The sequence below is a fragment of the Parasteatoda tepidariorum genome, chromosome X1 (assembly GCF_043381705.1).
Source record: "Parasteatoda tepidariorum isolate YZ-2023 chromosome X1, CAS_Ptep_4.0, whole genome shotgun sequence".
Taxonomy (NCBI): domain Eukaryota; kingdom Metazoa; phylum Arthropoda; class Arachnida; order Araneae; family Theridiidae; genus Parasteatoda; species Parasteatoda tepidariorum.
The window spans coordinates 44,306,293-44,331,746 of NC_092214.1; the positions used below are offsets into that span (position 1 = coordinate 44,306,293).

At 28.2% G+C, this 25,454-nt stretch overlaps 1 protein-coding gene across 7 annotated transcripts in view; it reads right to left on the minus strand.

Moving 5' to 3' along the window:
• Positions 1 to 25,454, minus strand: part of LOC107447991 (CD151 antigen) — a 161,508-nt gene that overhangs the window by 47,251 nt on the left and 88,803 nt on the right. For 3 of the 7 annotated variants that reach the window (XM_071187513.1, XM_043051760.2, XM_043051764.1), the window contains one exon: positions 1,804 to 1,857. The exons of 3 other annotated variants lie outside the window; for them this stretch is intronic. The gene's annotated coding sequence lies outside the window, so the exon portion shown is untranslated. Of the gene's footprint in view, positions 1 to 1,803; positions 1,858 to 1,952; positions 2,119 to 25,454 lie in introns of those variants that run through there. One more of the 7 variants, XM_071187512.1, reaches the window with a different exon arrangement.

The following is a 25,454-nucleotide window of genomic DNA, read 5'->3' on the forward strand; positions in this document are numbered from 1 at the left end:
TGAATGAAATATGAAGAAAATAATGGAACAGTTCTAATAAAAACATTATTTATAACTGTTTTTCTTCTCTCTTTTGAATTTGCATTTCGAGTGATAAGTTTTTAAATATTTTGAGAAAAGTACAAAATTTAAATTGACCAGAATAAAACCAAAATTTTCTACATAACATTAATTTCTTCAAACAATCTGTGATGAACGTTATTAAAATTTAATTACCATTAAGTAGTAATTCAACCAGTTCCAGGTGAATCATTTTCTTTTTTAAATACTTCAGTTAAACCAGATTCATTTGTATCAGATTTTTGATCGCATTCATGAGTTCTCTTTTTCCCTTCAATTTTCGATTTTCATGATTTTTCTTACGAATTTTTATTTAAAAAAATTAACCTAAGTCAAAATTCTTGATGGTCCCATCGAAACATTTTAATGGTTTATGTTGGTTCCAGTGCGATTCATGATGGTCCAACATCATTTGATGGTCACCATCACCCAACATTTTCCATTATGCGTTCATGGTTTTTTATATACCAACAAACTTCCATCATTCCATGATGGAAAATGTTACTTTAACACTATTATGGTTAACCATCAAGAGATGTTTGATTCTCATTGACCAACAATCCATGATGATCCGTGATGGTCCATGATGGTTCCAACTATACATTTCCCTGATGGTTAAGTAATAATTATTGTTGGTTCAGCATATACCATCGAAACAGTTTTTTTTTTTATGTTGGCAAATCAAAAATCAGTCCGAATTCCCACATTGGGGTGATGGTGGTTCATGATTCCTCCATTATTTGATTTCTAAGAAACTATTATGGAAATTTCTGATGGTTCAACTTAAATAAACCATGAAAACATGTTGCTATACTTATGTCGGACCATCATAAATCAGTTCGAATTCCTACATAAGGGTAATGGTTACTTATGTTGATTATCATCAAAAATATAATGGTTCATGATGGAATTTTTAATGGTTAAGGTCAAAAATATGTTGGTCCATCAATGGAAAACCATCAAAAATTTTGACTTGGGAAATCAGCATGCCTTTTCAAGTTTGATCTAGAAAACAGCAGCTTTTGCATATGAACTACTCAATTGAAATATTAAGTTGTTTAGAAAGTAATTTCGTTTTTCCCCCATCAAAGAACTGAATTTTATTTTGTCACAGCCAACTTCATACTTAATCCTCATTGTATCGTTCAATTTGACAACAGATATATCAAGGTTTGATTATCACTTGGATCAGGTTCTAGCAAAATATATATATATATACATGCTTAAAAGTTATAAATAAAAAAATATTTGCTACTACATTCAGAAATCGAGTTTTAGCAATTTTGGATTGTAAAGTATGCTTCCCAGACTTTTATTTTGCAACCCAGTAAAAGCGGACAAGATGTTAAAAGTTTATTTCTGTATAGAGGATAATTTTTTTTTAACAGAATGGGAGACTTAACAGGTTTCAAATCTTAAGGAGTTTACATTATCTCTATTATTTTCCTATGACAGTGATAAATTGAAAAGCTTATCAGGTTTGAGGAAAATATTTGTATCCTCAGGTAAAATAGATAAAATATTTGTATCCTCAGGTGGAGGTTTTCTATGATCTACATAAGAGGCAGATAAAGATAATCAATACAGATGGAATCCTCTCCATCCTCCAAAGGATGAAACAGGAGTCGATCGAAACTCGAATGGGATGCTCCGCTCCAGCGCCGCCATTTGAAATTTGCAAAATTCGGAAAACAATTTTTAAAAAGTTTGGGGAAAGGATAAAGAAATCAAATAACTACTTACCAATCAGAGGATGTAATCCACAAGTAAACAATTCAGGAATATCCAACACAATTCCTAATTCAATTAAAAAAAGGAAAACATTAACCACCTTATATCAGAAAACTTTAAAAAAAATGCATTAAAAGTTAAATGAACATAATGAAATTAACTCAAATCTTTCTAGAAATAGCAGTTTAAGATGTTTTCTTATTCCCAAAGATGCTTTAGTAAGAGAAAGCAGCTTTCAATTGTCTGACCACGCGATTGACTAGAAAAGATTTTCCGTTCCGAGCGGGAAGAAATTTTCCAATCCCGAAACCTTGGCCGGATGACGATAGATGGCGCGCGTAAAAATACCTGCAGATGCGGGCCTACCGAGCTGTGATTTAGAAGTTTCAGATTGAAAACCGCGTTTTCCGAAGGTGGAAATTCCAACCACTCATCTCAACTTTAAGTTCAATCAAACGATGAATCTTGCTAACAATTGTTTTTCGATGCTTCGATAAAGAAGAATGTCAAGATCTAATTGCAGCTGTTTTTTGAAATGCGCTGATAAATGTCAAGTTTGGCTTTTGATGTGAGAGGAAAATTATTATGGCCTTAATTGATCATGACAACCAAATAAAAATTAAGTGAAAAGTAATTGATAAACTATACTATTATAAATAAGTTTCAAACCCCTCTTGTCAATTTTCATATATNCTTTTTTTATTGTTCTGTAATTTTTCCTTGTTTTCTCTACATTTTGAACCTTCTATGTGTATATATATATATATATATATCAATCGATGCCCTGTAAAATACATCCCATTTTGATAGAGTTTCCCTGAAATGTGCTCAAAGTTGAAAGGTTGAAATCGCACAACTACAACATCATTAAGTACGTAAAGTATTGACAGTGGTTACTTACACCACGTTTGCCCAAAAAGGCACATTAAAATCTATTGGCATTTCATAATTACATAATCGAGCATATGTGTTTCAGTAAGTTCAAATGTCATTCTTCTTCAACCGGTAGTTAATCAATAGGTTTGAACGTGTCAATTGGCTACACAGTCGAAAATATGTTAATTAGTAAGTTCAAACGTCATTCAACTAATGCTTGCCAATTACTTTAAAACTATTCAGCCTGATACAAATTCTTTAACTTGAGAAAGTTTTATAATTATACATTTACTAACTGTCCATAATATAATAATTAATATAATTATTTTTTAAAAGATATCGACTTATTATTAACTAAAGAATTATATTATAAATCTTTATCCTACATAAAAGAAATAGCAGCTGTCTATGTTTTTAGACAATGAGAACTACAGAAGCTTTATTAACAAAAATACTAAGGTCATATACCCATGATGTAACAAAATGATTGTTGCCAACTTACTATTGACAGTTGAAAGTCAATAGGTTTAAAATTTTCTTCGAGTTCTATATCACTTTCATCAACTTTTCACTTCAATTGTCTTATATGATAAAAAGATTTAAAGCCTAAAAATTAAGTATGCAAAATTAGACAAATGTGAATATTGCGTGCAAATTTTGGATTAAATTTGTTTCAAGAACTCTCCCAAATTTTCCACTTCAGGAATGAACCTGATTTGAGATTACGTTTAATGACTCAAAAACTGAATACAGCATTGCAGAAATCAATGCAAAAGCTCAATATATCATGATGGAATAAAATCAAACTCAACTTGAAACAATATATTACCAAAAACAAGCGAACGCAACTAGGAAATCAACTAGAAACACTGATCAATTCCCCGATTAGATTTTCAACATCAGGATTATTTTAATTGTGAAAATTTGTTTCGCTAATTTTTAATATAAGTATTTATTACACACCATTTTAGTTTTATTTTCTAATATGTTTTTTATTTTCTATAAATTTGAATCTACGCCTTTCTTCTAAAAATTTATCCCTGAATTTGTTTTTATTTTGTTTCGTTTCTCTCCTCTTTAAAAATTTTTATATCGGAGAAAAATTCCTTTAAAACCATTTAACCATCCATAAAATACGTGTCTATTGAATTTGCGCAGTTTTATTGTTTGGCTTATTATTTTTTTTAAAATCTTTTTTATCACTTAGTATATTCACTAAATTCAACAGACATTTGCTATTTCAGCTTTTATCATCGTTATAAACTCTCTCATATTTAAAGCTAATAATTCAAAATTAACTGAATTAAATAATTCAAAGTTAATGAAATTAAGTAATTTAGAGAAAAATTTCATGAAGTAAAAAGATAATTATCTATTGAAACCGAATAATTTAATAAACAAAAATCTTACGCCTTTATTTTTACCTTCCTTTAGATTAAAAAGAAGAAAAAAAATTATTTATTATTTTAAGCTAATAATAAAAATCATTGAAAACAAGATGATAGTTTTGTTGAAACTTGACACATTAGTGTGTATAAATTGTCTACAAAATCAAATAAAACGAACCTTCACAAAACATCTTTAGAGAGTAGCCATGACAAGTGTCAAGATAGCAAACAAAAATCTCGTTTTAAAACGTGGAGCACTTCCGCTGTTAAACAAAGAACTCTTGAAACTTGATGTAAGTTTACACAGCGTCAGATAAGCAGTCCCTCAAAAGTTTCATTATGTGACTTTTCTTTTCTATGCAGAAACGAATGGCTCAATTTGAAAATTCAACAAATTAATGACTAGTAAATAAAATACTAAAATCTATTATTTGTAAAGGTAAAGAAAACAGGAAACTTTTTATGACGTAAATTGGTCCTATTATAAACGAAAACTCAAAAGTCTGGTTAACCCTACAAAGTTTACCAAAGCAGATCAAATTTTATTTTAACGTTTTATAAAAGTTTAATTGTTAAAATTTAAATGTTAATTTTTTAGAAAATTTTCAATGGTACATTTTTGCATCATTCGTGACTCCTAGTTTCCAGTTTGCTTAATGTTAATCGTCGTTCTGAGTTGTTTACTATTAGTATAATTTCTATTCTATCCTTTGAATATTCGTATCTATTCTATTCGTATCGTACGCATTTCAATAAGGGAAAGATATACATTAATTTCAAAATTGTTTTATGCGTTTTTTTTTCTGCAATGTTTTTGTTTTCAAGATCTTGTTAAAACTCGGATTAAGTTTCTGATTACAAAAGGGGAATTATTATAGGAAATGTTCAGACGAAATTGGGATAGAAAAAAAAACTATATTATACACTACAAACATTAAATTTGTATATCAAAAATAAGTTCTTGACAGTTTTGTTTCCAGAATTTCTCCTCAAAATTTATCTGCATAATTTTATTTTTACTAAAATGTTCCGATTTTTCTTTTTTACACTTTTTTTTCCCACTGTTTAAAATAACCGACATAAACGTTTCAGTTAATATATAAAATGCATGGAAAAAATTATAATTCTGAAACTAAAAAGAATGAATTTTTCCCTTTATTAATTTAAGGAAAAATAGTTTTTGCCTTAAGATTTTAAGTTTTTTCACAATTTTAACGTACCTTTTTTTGCAATTTAAGCAGAGCTGCATTTTATAAGAGCTGCAGATTTTCAAGAGCTGCATTTTATAATACAATCTGTTTTCTTTTTTTCATAGTTTAATGAATGAAGGAAAAAATTTTGAACTAATGAAAACGGAAAGTTCTGTTTTATATTCAAACAAAAAGTACTTTAATGTAACTTCAGTCTTTGAAATGTAATTTTTACATACATTCCAAAAATATTATTATATAAAATTATATTTTTACGTGAGGTCCCATGTCACGTCAAAATTGTCTGCATGAAACGGGCTCTTTAGTAGATTTTAATGATGTTTTTCGAACCCCTTTCGCCAAGGAATAATAATAAACCAGTTTGAGCGCTTAAAACTCGAAGCGAAACCTTAAAATTAAATTCGATATATCTTGCAAAAAAAGAACTACCTGGATTTGAAAACGGAAAAATAGCTTACATATTTCTTGAAAACTATAAAACTTCAACAACAAAAAATTCACCGATTTGTATTGATTTTTCCACTTAGAGGAAAATAAATACTATTTAAACTTTTCCGTAAAAATATTTCCGTATGAAATGGGCTCCCTTAGTATAGTTTAAAGAGGTTTTTCAGATCCATGTCACCATGAAATAATAATAATAAACCAGTTTAAGTGCTTTTAAGTTGAAGAAAAGCTTTAATTTTAAATTCTATATTATAGCTTGCAAAAAAGAATCATCTGGATTTTAAAACGGAAAAATAGCTTAAATACTTGGAGAAAAAAGCTATTAAATTTCTAAAGCAACCGCAGATTTGCCGCGAACAGTTTTGCGATAGTTTGATGTGTAATAGTTTTATGAGCCCAAGTAATTTAACGTTGTTGGAGTAACTTTTGAAATAATAAAAATATTAAATAATTGTTTTTCATTTTCATCAAACTATGGTTTTTCTTCCTATTGAAGTTTTGCATCATTTGCATGACTAGCATAAGGAGGGTAAGCTAAAGATGGACAAAAACTAACCTAACTCTCATAACTGTTTCAAATTTCCAACAGCTATAAAACAGCTTATCAGATAAAAAGTGTTAATTTATGTAACAATGACAGTGCCTTTGAAAAAGAGCCGAGCTCTTTCTTAGCTAACTGGATTAGAGTTTCAGAATTTTAATTCCCGATGCAAGTTGAGAGTGATTATCAACCAAAGCTTTGACAGACAGCGTGTCTAGTAGCTTACAAGATCAGTATCTTAGTGATGTCTACTTTCATTGATCAGCTTCTGTTGGTGATTAAAGAAATGTTCTTAGTACAATATATCTATGTCAGTGTCAGACAAGTAATAAAAACCCGTTCAATTGAAGGTCACTGAAACAGAGAGTGTTGTGCTTGACCGGTGATTGACTTATGAAGAGGGATGCTTGGTCTAAATTAGTTCAACTGTTCATTGGAAAGGTAACACCCTACATAAAACACAATCACAATAGCTTCTATATCAAACTAGTTATTGATGAATCAAAATACTATAAAATCGGATGTTTCACTGGGGAAGTAACTTGACTTTCAGACTGATTCACGAGTAAGCTTCCTCTGCTTTGAAGAAACCTTCCCTCGACCTTCTGGTAAGGTAATCTACTAGGTTTTGATCTTTATTACTGCTAATCTTTATTCTTAATCGATATTTTCAAGTTAATTGAGTTTTTGCGAAGGTGAGATACATTCCCTGGAGGGTATCAAAACTATCTGATTGATGAAGTTATGTCTGAACTCTGCATTTGTGGGTGCATTTACATGTTTATTTTTTTTGTTTATGAATGAGGAAGACTAAGCTGCATGATCCAAGTGTCATGTGGAAGATTAACAAATTAATTAACGGTTCCAATGTCTTAAAGCTGTTTGAACTTATATGCGATTTCTGTTTGAACCTTTAGTTTTATTCATCTATGAATTTACTTCCTCCTCGAAGTTTTAAAAATTTTCAATATTATACGTTTTTTATTGAATGTAAAAAAAATTTCAATTTGATATTTCAAACGAAATTTTAAAATTTTTAAGGCGTATAATGAAACTAAAATTCCAGTCAAAGATAATAAATGCATTATGATTTGCATTTATAAGAATGTGATTATTTCATATAAAAGGTTTGCGCAACAATACGGTATATTGTATAAACAAATTTAAATCAGAAAAACTAAATTTATTTAAATATGTTTGGGGTAGTTTATACCTCTACTTTGTGTTTAGTTAGGAAAAATTGTTAATATAAGTATTTAATCTTTAAAAAATAGCAAAATTTTAAAAAAAGGAATCCCGTTTAATACAGATCATAAAAATAATACTTAATATCGTAAAATCAAATATGATTATATTGAAATGAACCCTTAGTACCATTAAAAATGAAATTTTATTGTATTAGGAGTTACAAGCGAACGACAACATTCATTTCTCATAAGTTGCTAATTAAAAAAACTGAACAATGGAAATTCAATAGAATTTTCAGAAACCCAAAAAGACAAATTGTTAAACATTCCGGAAATTGATTCAATTTCTTTTATTTATTCAGAATACAACCAATTATACAGGGTTATTCATAATTCCTTCCGCCTGTAAGCGCCATTTTTCTTTACTACAACTGGCTTCAGTGGTACATGTTAATGCCATCTACCGGCAACTGCTTAAATTAAAACTTGAATACTTTCGGAATAATTTTATATGTTCTTTTCTGCCATATTCGTTTTTTTTTTCTATAACGCTTCGAAACCCCGGAGGGAATTATGAATAACCCTGTACTTTCATCTTTGATACAATTGTAGCGATAAAACTATAAATGTACTAAAACTTAGAATAAAAGTTCAAACTGTTTAAATCAAGAGAGAATACTATTTCCTGGATAAATGGCTAAATGCATCATACCTACACTTTTCCACCAAAAATGATTAAAATTGAAAAACGTATCCTTTTCAATACAAAAAAGACACACAAAAGTAGTTTTTATCAGAAAATATTTTACGATGTTATTTAAACATTAGACTAAGACGTTTAGGAAAATAAAGAATATCTTACAGAAGCGGATAAATCACCCGTAAAACATGAAAGTATGAAAAATTGCATCTTTAGAATATCGATAATCTGAATCTTGAAAAAACCTTTCGAGTTCAGGTTTTGCTTCATAAAGGAGATTTTAAGAACATTTATTTTGCGTCAGGATTGGCAACCATCGGAGAAAAAGATTTCGACTAATTCAGATTCTTGGAGCCTTATAGTAATACTCAGATAAAATAAAAAAAGACACAAAAATGTAGATTTTATCAGAAAATATTTTACATTGTTATTTAAACATAGGGCTTGAACGTTTAGGAAAATGAAGAATATCTTACAGAAGCGGATAAATCACCCGTAAAACATGAAAGTATAATAAATTGTATCCTTAGAACAGAGATCGCCAAAGTGGTCCACATAGACCTCCAGGGGTCTGTTTAACAAAAGCGGGGGTCGATCTGAGCCAGGGGGTCGAATGGGGGTCGAAGAAAAACTGTTCTTAATAGGCAAATCACACATACCTCATTGAGTATGTAAAATTTGTGAATTTTTTTATAATTGACTTAATATCAGTTTCTTTATCGAACGTAAATTAATAAACATACATTTATTCGAGTGAAGCAGGCATTTATGTACCAGCGCACGGTGGCACGAACTCAGCACTTCTGGTTTATAAGTCATATGCATATGTGCCCTTGTCCAAATGTCACGTGTGACGAACATTGACGTTACAAACGGAAATATCATGCGCAGTTTCAGCTATCTTTGCAAACTGTGAACAGTGTTGAATATTTGCAGTGTCATTATTAAAACTTATATAGTTCTGGATAATTATTGTTTCGATAAAACCATTCGTTTTGTCTAGATATCAATTTTAATTATTAATACAACTAAAAAAGAAGGTAAGCATTAATAATATGGATTAATACAGCCCGCGACAAAGCACTTTGTATTTTTTTAGGAAAATTACAAAATTTTTGAAAATATTATTATTTTAATCTGATGTGTGTCTTTAACTGTACTTAAGAATAACAATTTTGTATGAAATAAGTTTAATTTAATTTCCAGTTAGTTGTAAACAGCAATACAGCAACATTATTAATTAACAGGAAATTATTTTTATGGGGGTCGATGGAGATTTCGAAAAATTATATAGGGGTCTATGATCAAAAACGTTTGGCGACCCATGCCTTAGAATATCGATAATCTGAATCTTGAAAAAACTGATTGAGTATGTAGCGTATCTACCACTACAAAATTAAAACTACAATTCACTAGTATATAAGACATGTTAACTCGACTCTATGTCGGGGTACCTTTTCATAGATGACGGTTGACATAGTCGATTACTCCTCTCCCCACATTGGTGACCTTCGGACGAGATGTGAACATGCCTACCTAGGCAGTAACGCCCACTTCGATATGAACACGCCTACCTAGGCAGTATAGCCTACTTCGATGGATGATCCACATTGAACAGTTGACTTGCTACTTGTGACTGCGACATTATCCACCTCCCCGCACTGTTGCTACTCAGTCTCGTCTCGATCACGGTCGGCTTGCATACTTGTGATTACTCGACTGCTAACGGCAACAGAGGAGCGACTACGACCGTGAAGATAATACACCTCTCACATTCAGCACTCAAAAAATACGGTGATCTTAATACAGCTCTCCCGGCTTCTCACAAAACAGCAATGAATCAACTAGTAGTATTCGTTCATCGAATTCCATCACAGATAAAATTCTAGTGGGGGAGTACTGTAGCGTATCTACCACTACAAAATTACAACTAACTCTGTAGTAATACTAAAGTTGAAAAAGTCTCCCAAACTGAGCTGATCTTCCCGACAGCCGTGTCAGGATTTTAGATTTCTATTTTCGGGACCGTGAAACAGTTTTTAATGTAAATATGAGTTTCACGACCCCAAGAAACTGTAGTGATTTGTCCTCTATTTCTTTTTCCTCGATTTGTCCTCGTTTTCTTTTTAGAGCCAGGCTCTGTTAGTAAAATTTTATTTACCATGAGTATGTAATGTTGAGTTTGGCCCAGCATAGCCGTTCCAGACTCGTGAACCATTAGACTCTGCATTCAACCAATAAATCATTTTAAAGAAGTGAATTAAGTTTTAATATTCATTTCAGCAAATATATCAGAAAAAATGAAAGAATATTAAAATTATATTTATTAAATACTATTATGGATAAGAATTATAATAGCCATAAAATGCTATGCCATGGTGAACGCTATTAAAAGTCATATGATTTATTTTCCTTTTGTAATTTATATTGATTTGTACTTAAGAGAGGGTGGGGAGATGTTTGCAAACGTTTTCTGTTAGCCAGTCAAACAATTTGCATTTAAAAGAAAATTAAAGATTTTTTAATATTCTTAGAATAGAGCTTCTTAAAGTTAATACATAATCTTTTGCTTATATACCGTTGTTGACCCTATTTTATTTAACGCAATTGATGTTTATGAATAAATAAAACATTTTCTTTTGCCATTTCCAGAAACACAAGAAATGCAAAGAAGCCTTAATTAAAATTAGGATGGGAATTAAATATGAATAAAAAAAAGATTAAGGCTGCATTAATTTATTTGTCGTTGTAGCTATATTAATATCATTTCCATCTTAAGAAAGTTTACTTAAATACGTCTAAGAAACCAATTTAGAATGAATGCTGGAAAAATATCTATCTTTAATTACCTAAATAAAATAACATTATGGCGTAATACAATAATCGAAGTCCTTTCAAGTGAAACATTCGCCTTAAAGATTGGCTGTTTTGAAAAGAACAGCTGCCGTTTAATGTTTTCAAGAATTGGATTTTGTTCCGTTGAAGAAAATAACAGCAAACTGAGAAGAACGAGTATTGATTTTTGGTTCTGTTTTAGTAATTCTCCATCTAACATTCGTATTCTGAAAAGAAACTCTATGAATCAGATAAGCGAACAAGCTATGACTGCCTTAATAAGACACACTTACAAATATAATTAAAAGAATTACTCTTATATTTGAAAAAAAAGTTTTTTTTCTATTGAATTCCTTAAGAAAATCTGACTTGAAACAATTATTTTTCAAAAATGATGAATTTACTCTTTCATCGTAAGTAACAAGATAACTAGTCTTCTAGGAATATCCGCTGTGCGCTGGAAACGACACTATTCGTTCCCTACACAAGGATCTTCTATATAATTATCACTTTTTCAGGGACTTATTTATCAACATTTTGGTGCATTTCTATCTATAATATTCTGGTTATCAATTTTGAATTCAATTGAGAATTTGAACTTGAACCGCTGAGAGTGGAACAAAGACGCTCCGCGATAAACAAAGACGCACCGCGATGAAAATGCTAAATATGATACAATGCAGGTTATAATATGCAGTAACTGAAAATCAGCAGGAAGCAATTATATATGCTTAGGAAATGCAGAGAAAAATTCTATATTTCAAAATAAGTAGAACCCAAAGCGCTTAAAAATAAACCTTTATGAAATTTTTTATGAGTTTATTTGTGTCTCGACCAGATCTATTTAAAGGCATACGAGAGTAGATACATACATAAAACATACATTATAAATGCGTAAAACTCTAAAAGTTACATCAACAACGAGTATGAAAATCAGAATATCTAAAATAATGATCAATACAATTCTATTAAACAAGTGTAAACCAATTAAAATAGTAAAGTAGTAAAAGGGTTAAAAAACAAATTCACCCAAAAACCAATAAATGTTGAAACTTTACAGATGCATGTAAAACAGTAATAAAATATTAGAAATTAAAATTCGGTACAAAAGTTAAAAAGCAGAACAAGTTAAGAACCAAAACAATCAGTTGAAAATTGATAAAAACAATACAAGTTAAATCCTAGAGAAGTTTAAAATGATAGTAGATAAAAACACAAGACACCAGCAATAGTGTTCTTAAGCTCCGAACACAGTCAAATGTGGTTCAGAATGTCCTCCAATGTTGCCTTTATAATTTTTTTATCAATGTTTCTACAGACCAACTTAGCAAAGCATTGATGCAAAGTTTGTCCAGCAAGATGGTTTCCACGGAGTGTTTGGAAGTGTGGACAGTTCATGATCAAGTGTTCGATTGTTTGATTGTCCCCACAGCAGGTACAGTTTGTATTTCTTGTTTGTATTTGTAAGAAATTTTTTATGCCTCATTTAATTACAATAAAAATATTTTTCTAGTACCTAAATTATTTTTTATTCAGCTAACACTAACAGTTTGTTTTACAATAGGTATTTCTTTAGTTTGGAAAACATGAAAGGATTAGCCTGAATTTTTTCAAAATATTTTTCCATCTTTCTTAATGCAAAAAAAATTCTAAGTTGGCATTATTTTTCAGATTATAAAGTTTGTAATCTGTTGGAATATTTATTTTTACTAAAATCATAGACCTTTTTTTTTCTCTTCCTTTTGAAAAAAAAAAGCAGTGAAACAGTGATGGCTTATAAACTGCAATTGATGAAATCTTTAAAGAAATTATATATTGCGCACTTCAGAGTTTAAAAAAAAAGATTTGATTAAATAACATGTATATACATGTAATAGATTATTTCATAGGATGGAGATTAATACAACAATGCAGTTGCGCGAACTGATGATAACATAAATGAAATGAATTGCATATTGTCATTTTGTAATAAGGGATTACTTTTTATTTGCAGGAGATTAAAACAGACATTACAAGTGCTATTAAAGTAATACGTCTCAATAAAAGCATAAAATACTACAAACATGTTTTTACTGTTTATAACGCATGAAGAAGAGTAAAAAGAAGTGAAGAAGTGTAAATGAAATCGTGTAACTATAATGAAAATTTTTTATTTCATTTACGTACTTTTGTGATTAAAAAAATAATATGCATGACAAAAAACTCTTGTGTTAATTATTTAAAGGGTCTTTACCCATATAAGTTCCAATTCAAGCATACAATTTGCATACAGCAGTTAAAACTAATTAATGGTTGTTCATAGCTTACGAACAAGCAAAATCCTGAGAAACACTCAAGGAAATATATTTCCTTGAATAATTTATTAAGACTTTATATACATATAGATCGTTTATAGTAAAAATGAAGTATCTTCTTGTAAACCGAATTTCGAAATAAGGATCTTTTTGCGCGTTTATTAAAGGAAAACAAACACAAGTATTCTGTGCTTATCTTCTACGGAATTTTAGTGCTATTATTGAAGTTGCTCTACTTTTACACTGAAATAAATAACTAAATGGTCTTTAAGCAAAAAAGGTTCCAAAAAGGTGTTCCGCGAAACTCTAGGGTTCCGTGAAAAGATTACAAGGGCTCTGAAATTTAGGAATATTTTTTAATCAGTAAGACTTGTATTTATACCCTATCAATCTACATATTTAATATTTCGGTTGTTTTAATTTGTTCAAAATGCCTAGGACTGAGGATTTATAGGACTAGGATTTATACAAAATGCCAATGAAAATGCAAAGGAATTTGAAATTTTTTTCCCATAGCAATATATCGAATAAATTAAAGATAAACAATTGTAAAAAATTCAAAATATATCTCGTTGAACTTTTAAATTCAAAATGAAAAAACTAAACTCAGTAGTAAATAATTACGTTGCTCTGCTGATTTTTCTCAACGTTTATAACAGTTTCTTTTTTTAAAAACAGAATAACTCAACGTTTTTTATTTATTTTCAGCATATGCATAAACCAAGAACAAATTCATAATATTAAACATTTCATTCTTCCCGTAAAATAATTTAAAAGCCTTTTTTCTTTTCTTTTTAATTTTATTAGAATAAGTAGTCTCTTTTTTGGTTAGTATATTTACAGCTGCTAATGAACTTTCTTTTTTTTATAATGCCGGGGTTCCACCAAAAGAAGATCAATCATTTAGAGCTCCATTACCGAACCTGGAAACCCCTGAACCCTCCGAAACCCCTGGTCTACATGAACATCTCTGGATTCAAAATTTTTTAATCGCTGAGAGATATATTAAAAAAATAATATAACACATATTTAAGCATGCTCATTAACTTTTTTGGCTCAAATTATTTCTTAAAAAAAATTGAGTTACTGAAAACTGAAAAAATAAAGTATTCTCCGAATAAAGTGGATGAAACTCAGGTGAGGCAAATAAATAAGTTGATTTTTTTTTAAAACATTCAGTTAGAAAATTTTGCATCAGTACTTTTCGTATACGTTATTACTTATGCGTGTTTAGGATTTCTACATAATATATAAGCAGATAAATAATTGAATATTACTTACAACAATACACATGAAAGCGCTCTTTTTCTCTCTCAAAAACATGAAATCATAAAACACATTTTCAGAATACGCTTGAATCATGAAAACGCAATACCTTTTAACTTTTTCGAAAAACTTCTGAAACAAATCGTTCCAGATTTTCTAATCAAACGAAACAAAATAAAATGTTTAATGTATTTTAAAAATAATAAAAATTTTTACTCATTGAAAAGTTAGAAATAAAATACTAAGTAGTTTTGAAACCTTTTAAGAGTTTTTTTTTTTGTCTAGAAAGGAGAAGTTTTTTGAAAGTAAAAGTGAAATTTGATTTTTAAGTTAAATAAACAGACATATTCAAAGGGTATAGTAGAAAAGATCTTAACATCTGAAAATTACTCAGCATGGTATCTCGAATCGCCATCTACTTATTTGGGTTATTCGTTTCTCACAGATTTCACCCAACAAAACTGAAGATATGAAACAATGCAAATTGTTTTAACACCATTTCTAAGATTTTTTTTTCCTTCCAAGTTGGAGCGTCTTTTATTTAACAAAGCAAAACATCCATAGAAATTGAAAATATAACTTTTTACGTTAATTTCGTTAAAAGTGAAAGTATGCCTAGCTTTATTTGAATTTATTTGGTCTATATAACACATATGGTCCTTACATTTTGCATTAATGAACTTTATACATGTACACTTTTTCTTACAAGCATTTAAGTGAAAAGATTGCGTGAACGAATGACAATACTAATCTAGAATTTTCTTTTTTCTAAAAACGGACAATGAAATATGGTGGCAAAAAAAAGTTTACAAAAATTAATAGGTATTTTTGATATTTTAACTATTCAATGTAAAGCAAGGATTATTAATATATAGTGCATATGTACAGCATTTCTTAAAATAAAATTAGCTTGTTCATCGAACACGCAGACAGCCTAGCGAGAATATTAAAATAATTCAAACAGGGCCTCACAAATACAAAGCTGACGGAAATTGAAATATGAATTCCTTTCATACAATCGACAGATTGATGTAAATCTTCTTATTAGAACATAATTATCGTTATTATACAACTAAAAGCATACATATATAACTGCTTACTTCTGCTCTAACGAAATGTTCAACCTCGTGTGAAGCAAAAACAAACTTTTTGCTTTTCGTGCGCGAATAGTAAACAATCTACTGTTGACTTCTGATGATTTCCAAATATGTGCCAAAAATGGCGAAAATTATTCATGAATGGAGCAAATGTATCTGATCATGGTGTGAGCTTTCTCATTTATTGGAGTTTATATTTAACTACACACTTTAAAGAGTGCATGAAAGCTCGATTACGTATTAACTTGAAATAATACGCAATTTTTATAAATATTCATCACCAAATTTCAAATCGATATTATGACATTGCCTTTACAGTGTATAGCTGAATATAACATATTCATAAATTCAAAATTTCTTGGCTTTTTCAGAATGCCAATAGAAACCTCAAACTAATATTTTTTGACATCCTTAATATCATAATTTTTCTTTCTTTTGTAAATGTATATAAACAAAATAAATAAGTAATAAAAATAATTTTTAACTTTTTCTTCCTATTTGTTAAAAATGTACAAAAGTATGAAAAAGATGACTAAAAAAAGATCAATTTATAAAGATATTTCCATTAAAAAATGTTTTCCTCAAATTAAGAATTTAGTTACGGAAATATATCGTAGCGATGGTAAACCTTCATACAATATATATCAAGATAACGAGTCCTCAATTTATTTGTATACTTTTGCCCACTTATTTGTAAATGCCTGTCATTTTCAATCTAACATATTGACCTCCTCTACGGCAAACAAGTGAATTCGCCTACTCATCTATTGAACTCCATTAAAAGAACAATTTGTTTTATTGCACCTACAGTTTTAAGTTGTGTAATAATCTAAACAATAAATAGTTGAATGACAAAATTATATAAATTAAAATAATTCCATCGCCTTAAAAACATTGATATTTTTAGTTAATTTCATTAAAATATGAAAACTTAAATTATGTTAGCATGTAGATTGTGTTATGTTAAAATGTTAGCAACAGGACCAGAAAGTAATAAAATTGTGAGTTTTACAATGTCAATTTTCTAAAGTGAAAATATTTGAAATTATATTTTTAGTGTGCAAAAATAAATTTTAAAAATTAGCAAATAAAAATTCAAAGTTTTAAATTTGGTACTTCTAGTTATAATAAGTCATTTCAAAGACGAAACAAACAAAAATATAAATCACTTTAGATCAGAGTTGCTACGGCTTATTTCTTCTCAATATTTTTTCTGATGAAATTCAGACCAGTTAAAAAGGAAATATTAAATGGATTTTACAGATATATTAACAAATATGCGTTTTTATTAACTGGAAATGCATTTTATTTTAAGTTTTAGTGACCATTTAAAAAAGAGGGCTTTTAAAAATGTTGGAATAAAGTAGCACTCGCTTGGGGCTACTTTGATTCTGTCACTTTACACTGCTAAAATTAAATTGTGCTTTATAACATAGCATTAATGTATTTCCTCATATGGGCAATTTTAACAAAAATGATCGATATAAAACTGTTGATTGAAAAGTTGGCATTAATTTCATAATAAATGATAGCGTATTAAAAAACTTAATTTTAAAAAAGATTTCTTGAAAGAGTTACATTTAAAATTGCGCATCAGAATACCGCCACATGATCATAAAAACCACTTCAGCAATAACATTAAAATATAGCATTTTTTATAGCGTCACGGGCAAAGTTCGTAGCTATTTCAGAAACTGCTTTGCCGCACTTTAAAGCTTGGACCAAATTATTCTCGAAAACATGAATTTTATGCTATGTTCAGTAAAAAATACCTTTTTGAAAGAAAAAAATAAAGGAAAAACTTATTCTGACATTTTTTGCAGCTACAAATAGGATTTTTACACTCGCTTTATATTTCGGTGTTGTAGTGCAAATTGTATAGTTGAAAGTTTGAAGAGTTAAAAATTATCTAATGTTTCCAGTATTTTGCAATATTACCTGTGCAACCACTGCAACAATATCTGAATTCAAAAAAAACAAGATCTCTTTCAATTGAAATCTCTTAAAATTTTTAAATCGAAAAAAAACCTCCCTCTTAATAGTTTTATTAACTACGGTAACATACATTATATATACATTTCTGAGGCAGAGATTTTACCCCTTAGTGATTCCGCGATATGCTGTAGGAAATTTTCACGCATGCACTGTGAAACTAAAATACCGTTAGCGTGGTAGCGGTAAAAGGTAAATTGCTATATGCAAAATCTACTAAAATGTAAGCTGATATATGAATATATTGTTAATAAGGGTAAGATCAGTCTGTCGTTCAAAAAAAAATTTGTTTCCACTGTTATGCAACAAGTTATGTAATTCTCTTTTTTTTTAATCAATTAAGGATAATTCCTGCGAACTCCTTAAATTTTTTTAATATACCTTTCAAGGAAAAATATAATTGACACATATTACTGCAACTTTTCATCAAAAGGCTTTCATTGATAAATTTTTTTTCTTCTGACTTACTTGTCTAAAAATTCCCTGAATCATACCAGATAGTTATGTTATAAATTATAGTAAGCATTTCGTTTTATGATGATCGTGACTGTCGTAAATAATGACAGGATTTAGGTTTTGAAATGTCCTTAAAAGATCAGTTGAGCACTAAACGTTTTCCTAATTGGTTACGGCACTTTTTTCTGGCACTCTTAACTCTTTAAATGATCGAATAAAACTTAACTACCAAGCAGGAATTTCAAATGTCTTTTTTAGAGGGATATATAAAAGATTTGTCTATTGTACTGAGTTTATAGCCTACTATAAAAAATTTAGAACCTTACTTTTTATCTAGATTAAGTGTGAAAATATAAGTCAGTTCTTGCAGGCGAATAAGAGTAACCATTAAAAGCGACTAATTCTCGAAAAATAATTATTCTAATATACAAAGTGAATGTTTCTGAAATAGGACTGAATTAAAGGACGATAAAAGTAACCATTAAAAGCCTCTCATTCTTTATAATGAAATATAATTTTGTTAAAATTATCTATTATTTTTTATTATTTCATTTAAAATAGGTCAAAAAATAGTTTTGAATTGTCAGGTGTGCAAATTTTTACTTAATTTTAACTTATGTAATTTAAAACTTGACCCTCAAGTTATGGGGGTTAGCCGCAATCTGGAAAATATGGTTGAAATAGTTAGTCAGGCGATGGGTCGAAAGTTGGCACCCCTAAAGGTTACTTTTACTTTTTGCTTATTTCGCCATATTTCGAGAACTTTTTATAAGAATCGAAAAATATTTTAACACAATTATAAAATTTGTTCATTCAAAGATAATTCGATGCAAAAAAATATTTTTTAATAATTATTTATAATTTTTTGAAATTTTATTTAACAACAATCTAAGCAATTTTGTATTGTAAGATGCACAATTTTTACATTATATTAAAGATTGTTCTTCTCTATGACAAAATACAAAATTTGAACTCAATCGGTCGTATAATTCGTGGGAAATCAAACTTTAAATGCACAATTTTTTTAAAATATTTCTAACTTTAAAACTATTCGACCGATTGTGCTTAAATTTTGCCTTTTGCCATACAAAATCCAGCATTAGATCAAAAGTTATTTAGGGTGCTCAAGTTTTTTATTGTTCGCACTGAAGTAAAAAATCAGATTATTAGATAAAAATTTACTATGTTGATTCATTTTTTATTTCGTGTATTGTACAAAAAATTATTTAAAAAATTTAAAGTTGTACGTTGAATTTCTGGAGGTTCATTCAAAAAGATAAATACTAGATGTAAAAACATGAAAATTCCAGTACAATGCGAAAAGAAAATTAATTCTAAAGGAATAAGAACGTGAGAATGACATTTTATATCAGTGGTTCTTATTTTTTTCGTCTATGAAACTCTAAGAAATCAATCTTACTTTGGTGGAGCCCTTAACCCTTTTGAAGGCCGTGGAAAGTATACTTACCACCACGTTTTACCACTTTTAATTTAGGTTTCCATTTTTCAATAACTTCAGCTTTCTTGAAGTGAGTTTGAATAAAATTGGTAACCATTTGTCACGTTTGAAAAACGTATAAAAGTTATAAAATACATAATTCCTTTTGAGGTTTGTAACATTTAAGGAATTTATTTTATAAATAAAGAAAAATAAAAGTCAGTAAGTTCCTAATAGGTCATGTTAAATATATTTACCACCAAAAAAATGGCATTTTTATAAACTAAATGAGTTTTTTTTTTTATATCAATTACTGTTCTTAATACAATTTCAATTCCAAAAATACTTTAATTTACCTTTACTAGAAATAAAGGGCCCTTTAAGGGGTTGAACTTTATGAATAAAACTCCTTAGAAATTATGAGTATATTAATCGACGAAAAATTTATTTAAAACATATTCTGGTCTTGGAGCGGAATCTAGTCTAGTTCTGAATATGATTTTCGTGTGTACATAAACTGAAAATACTTATGTTTTTCATGGAAATTAAAACGAAAATGAAAATAAATAAGTAATCATCGCAAATGTTTAGTTATCAGAGAAACATACTTCATTGCTGAATTTATTTTAATTTGAAACGTTCAACATGAGATACTAATGCAATATTTTAAGCACATATCCCTTCATTCATTCATTCAATGTGCATTGTTATTAGAAACATACACGCGTTTCGAAAATCATATTTTTAAAAATATTTTGTTCTCGGAACCTCTGATCCTTCTATGGAACCCTAGAGTTCCACGGAACACCTTTTGGGAACCGCTGCTTTATATAATGAATAAACGTGATCATTGAAAAGGCCTTTGAATGAAAAAAATAGTGTAAGGACTCCCCATTAAGAAGTTTCCTCAGTTCTTGTCACCAACCAGTATCGAAATTCGAGATCTTCTCTTCACAGCTGGTTGCCCTGTGACCCCAAAATAACGCTCTGTAATCGGGAGAAAATTGCGAAGGAGTTAATCTTTAAGAAAACAATTTCGTAAGATAAGATGGTCTTGTTCTGAAGCGAGGAAACTGAAAATTTCCATTAAATGACGATAGTATGGAACTTAATTGAACTAACTATGGAGTCTACTTCAAGAAAAAGAAAAATCATGGTCTTTGTTGTTGGAAAATTCGGTCCAATTAACCAACAATGCAGTAAGATATTTAGTGAAGATTAGAGCATCGGATCGAAGATTACTTTAGAGGTTTGCCATAAAACCTACATTTGTTAAGAGTCGTTAAAAAAAAGAAAGAAAAACTGCACATAATGTTATAACTTCATCGGATTAAATAAAGAAAAGGTCTATAGATTTGCCAATAAATTAACCCTTAATTTTATATATTAAAAGATAAAATTATTTAAATTACAAAGAAATTTAACAACGGTTGTAGCTTAAATTATGAAGATGTTTTATACTTTAAAAAAATATTTGAACTATGCAGTTGTTGGCATTTCTGGGGGTTTTATGAATTTTTTTTTCTTAAAACGAATTCATTTGTTTTACAATTTTAATTTTTGAAGAAAATTTTTTCTAGAAAATTTGTGACTAAACAAGTACAAAAACTGAATGTATTCGAGAAAAAATGTAGAATAGAAAATCTGTGGTGTAAAATCTCGTAACGAATAATTACAAGTGTTAAATTCATTATGGTAACAGACTTAGGTATAACAAATTACATCTATATAGGGTTACGTAAAAAATCATTTTTTCAAATGGTTTTGCCCAAAAAAGTTTAGCGTGTTTGGAAATACAAAACTGTTATTTTTTTAAAGAAGATAAGACACAACATAACTAAAAAAAGTAGATTAAAGTAACTACTCTTTTTAAATTAAAAAGTCATTATAGAAAAAAAAATCTGGAATATTTAATTATTGTTGTAACAATATACTTATACGCTAATAATCATTATTTTTAACCTAATGTTTTTAAAAGCATGTATTCAATTGTAATTTTATATTGAATACGAAACAATAATATAATTTTATACGGAAAACAATACAATAATTTTATACTTCTAAACTTAACATTAAACCAATGAACAACAAAATTAAAGTGTGAATCTTTTAAATTAAAACTGCTCATATTAATTTTCAAGAGATTAATATTTCAAGAAATTGATCATTTAATTTTTTTTGTTTTTCAAATAATTCCACATATTTTTAACTGTTTATTAATTTATCCTAGATGCGTGGCATTGGAATCTAACCCTATCATTCATTACGTATTAAAATGAAAAATTTATATCTCCTTATCATTATTAGCTTGGGTAAGATAGGATTTAATACTCATATCTTCATTTAAAAAAAATATTCAAAATACTTACATGCGTTTTCAAGCACTAAATCCAAGAAACATTTTTTTCTACTTTGATTAACAAAGCATCCTCTAAATTCGTGAGTATAAGAAAATTTTCCACATTTCAAATGATGAGTTCTTCCTTAACAATTCTTTTTTGACACCTTTCTGCTCAATTTCCAAGTAAATTATCTCCCATATGCCTATCAGAAATGACCAAAGGTCAATTCAACCATCACGGTAGAAAAATTTTATTTTCAAATTTTTCAGCATTGTGCTGAAGGCAGGTGATATTCATCTTCTAGAAGAACACTTCATTTGGTGACCCCTTAATGCCCCCGACTAATTACCTTGGAATAATCAAGAAGACAATGCAACGGGTGCGCAAAAAAAACTTCTCCACGATAAAGAAATTTCGGAAAGCGTCCGTTCATTCTATTGAGCAACGTATAATAGCTTGTTTTTTAATAGTGACCTGCATTCACAGTCGTCACGCACCAAAAAAGACCCTTAAAGAAGGTTCATTTTAAGTGTTGATTAGATAATAAAACAAAAAAAACTATACTTTTGTAACTACATATTATTTTATCATGATTACAAAAAAATTGTAAAATATCTGAATTTGGAAGAAGCAGTTTAAATTATACAATAAATGATTATAACTTAGAAAAACCATATTTTTTTATATTTGAACCAAAATAGTTATTTTTAAGGAAAAACACAGAAAAATTCACCCTGGAAGAAGACATTTTTATTTTTATTGATCATTTATTAACAGTAGTTATAAATGGAGACTATTTTTTTTTTTAATCGTTTCGGGCCTAATCGTTGAAATGAGTTTATATTAGGCAGTAATGGTGGATTATTTTGAAGCTCGTATGTTGAGTAAATTTTGTTGCGAGACTTTTACCTGCTTAACTAGTCTCATAAAAAATTTCTTGCCCTGAAATCAGCGTCTACAAAAGTGCTGCAACTAGTGCCTAAGAGACGGCTTGTGACAAGTTCGAACGAAGGCAAGGTAATGGGTAATATGAATTTTTAAAAAAAAATGCAATTTATGAGAAGAAAAACTATACGAGAGTATTTAATACAGATAACATAAAAAGAATTTTAAAATATTATTTACAACTGAATATATCTCCAAGGTTTGTCGACTTTATACTAAAAGTAGCACAATTTAAAATTAGAATGTGGTTATAAGAATCTGCGGTTAATAAGAATAAAAAAAACTACTTTAAATCAACAATTTATAATATAAATTTTATGAATTAATTCAACAATTTATAATATGAATTTTATGAATTAATTCAACAATTTATAATATGAATTTTTAAAAAAAAATGCAATTTATGAGAAGAAAATCTATACGAGAGTATTTAATGACATGAAAAAAAATTCTAAAAAATTATTTACAACTGAATATATCTGCAAGGTTGGTCGATTTTATACTAAAAACAGCACAATTTAAAATTCGAATGCGGTTATAAGAATCTGCGATTAATAAGAATAGAAAAAACTACTTTAAATTAACAATTTATAATATGATAATATGAATTTTTTTTAAAAATTGCAATTTGCGAGACGAAAATCTATACGAGAGTATTTAATAACACAAAAAAATTTTAAAATATTATTTACAACTGAATATATCTCCAAGGTTTGTCGACTTTATACTAAAAATAGCACAATTTAAAATTAGAATACGGTTATAAGAATCTGCGGTTAATAAGAATAGAAAAAACTACTTTAAATTAACAATTTATAATATGATAATATGAATTTTTTTTAAAAATTGCAATTTGCGAGACGAAAATCTATACGAGAGTATTTAATAACACAAAAAAATTTTAAAATATTATTTACAACTGAATATATCTCCAAGGTTTGTCGACTTTATACTAAAAATAGCACAATTTAAAATTAGAATACGGTTATAAGAATCTGCGGTTAATAAGAATAGAAAAAACTACTTTAAATTAACAATTTATAATATGATAATATGAATTTTTTTTAAAAATTGCAATTTGCGAGACGAAAATCTATACGAGAGTATTTAATAACACAAAAAAATTTTAAAATATTATTTACAACTGAATATATCTCCAAGGTTTGTCGACTTTATACTAAAAATAGCACAATTTAAAATTAGAATACGGTTATAAGAATCTGCGGTTAATAAGAATAGAAAAAACTACTTTAAATTAACAATTTATAATATGATAATATGAATTTTTTTTAAAAATTGCAATTTGCGAGACGAAAATCTATACGAGAGTATTTAATAACACAAAAAAATTTTAAAATATTATTTACAACTGAATATATCTCCAAGGTTTGTCGACTTTATACTAAAAATAGCACAATTTAAAATTAGAATACGGTTATAAGAATCTGCGGTTAATAAGAATAGAAAAAACTACTTTAAATTAACAATTTATAATATGATAATATGAATTTTTTTTAAAAATTGCAATTTGCGAGACGAAAATCTATACGAGAGTATTTAATAACACAAAAAAATTTTAAAATATTATTTACAACTGAATATATCTCCAAGGTTTGTCGACTTTATACTAAAAATAGCACAATTTAAAATTAGAATACGGTTATAAGAATCTGCGGTTAATAAGAATAGAAAAAACTACTTTAAATTAACAATTTATAATATGATAATATGAATTTTTTTTAAAAATTGCAATTTGCGAGACGAAAATCTATACGAGAGTATTTAATAACACAAAAAAATTTTAAAATATTATTTACAACTGAATATATCTCCAAGGTTTGTCGACTTTATACTAAAAATAGCACAATTTAAAATTAGAATACGGTTATAAGAATCTGCGGTTAATAAGAATAGAAAAAACTACTTTAAATTAACAATTTATAATATGATAATATGAATTTTTTTTAAAAATTGCAATTTGCGAGACGAAAATCTATACGAGAGTATTTAATAACACAAAAAAATTTTAAAATATTATTTACAACTGAATATATCTCCAAGGTTTGTCGACTTTATACTAAAAATAGCACAATTTAAAATTAGAATACGGTTATAAGAATCTGCGGTTAATAAGAATAGAAAAAACTACTTTAAATTAACAATTTATAATATGATAATATGAATTTTTTTTAAAAATTGCAATTTGCGAGACGAAAATCTATACGAGAGTATTTAATAACACAAAAAAATTTTAAAATATTATTTACAACTGAATATATCTCCAAGGTTTGTCGACTTTATACTAAAAATAGCACAATTTAAAATTAGAATACGGTTATAAGAATCTGCGGTTAATAAGAATAGAAAAAACTACTTTAAATTAACAATTTATAATATGATAATATGAATTTTTTTTAAAAATTGCAATTTGCGAGACGAAAATCTATACGAGAGTATTTAATAACACAAAAAAATTTTAAAATATTATTTACAACTGAATATATCTCCAAGGTTTGTCGACTTTATACTAAAAATAGCACAATTTAAAATTAGAATACGGTTATAAGAATCTGCGGTTAATAAGAATAGAAAAAACTACTTTAAATTAACAATTTATAATATGATAATATGAATTTTTTTTAAAAATT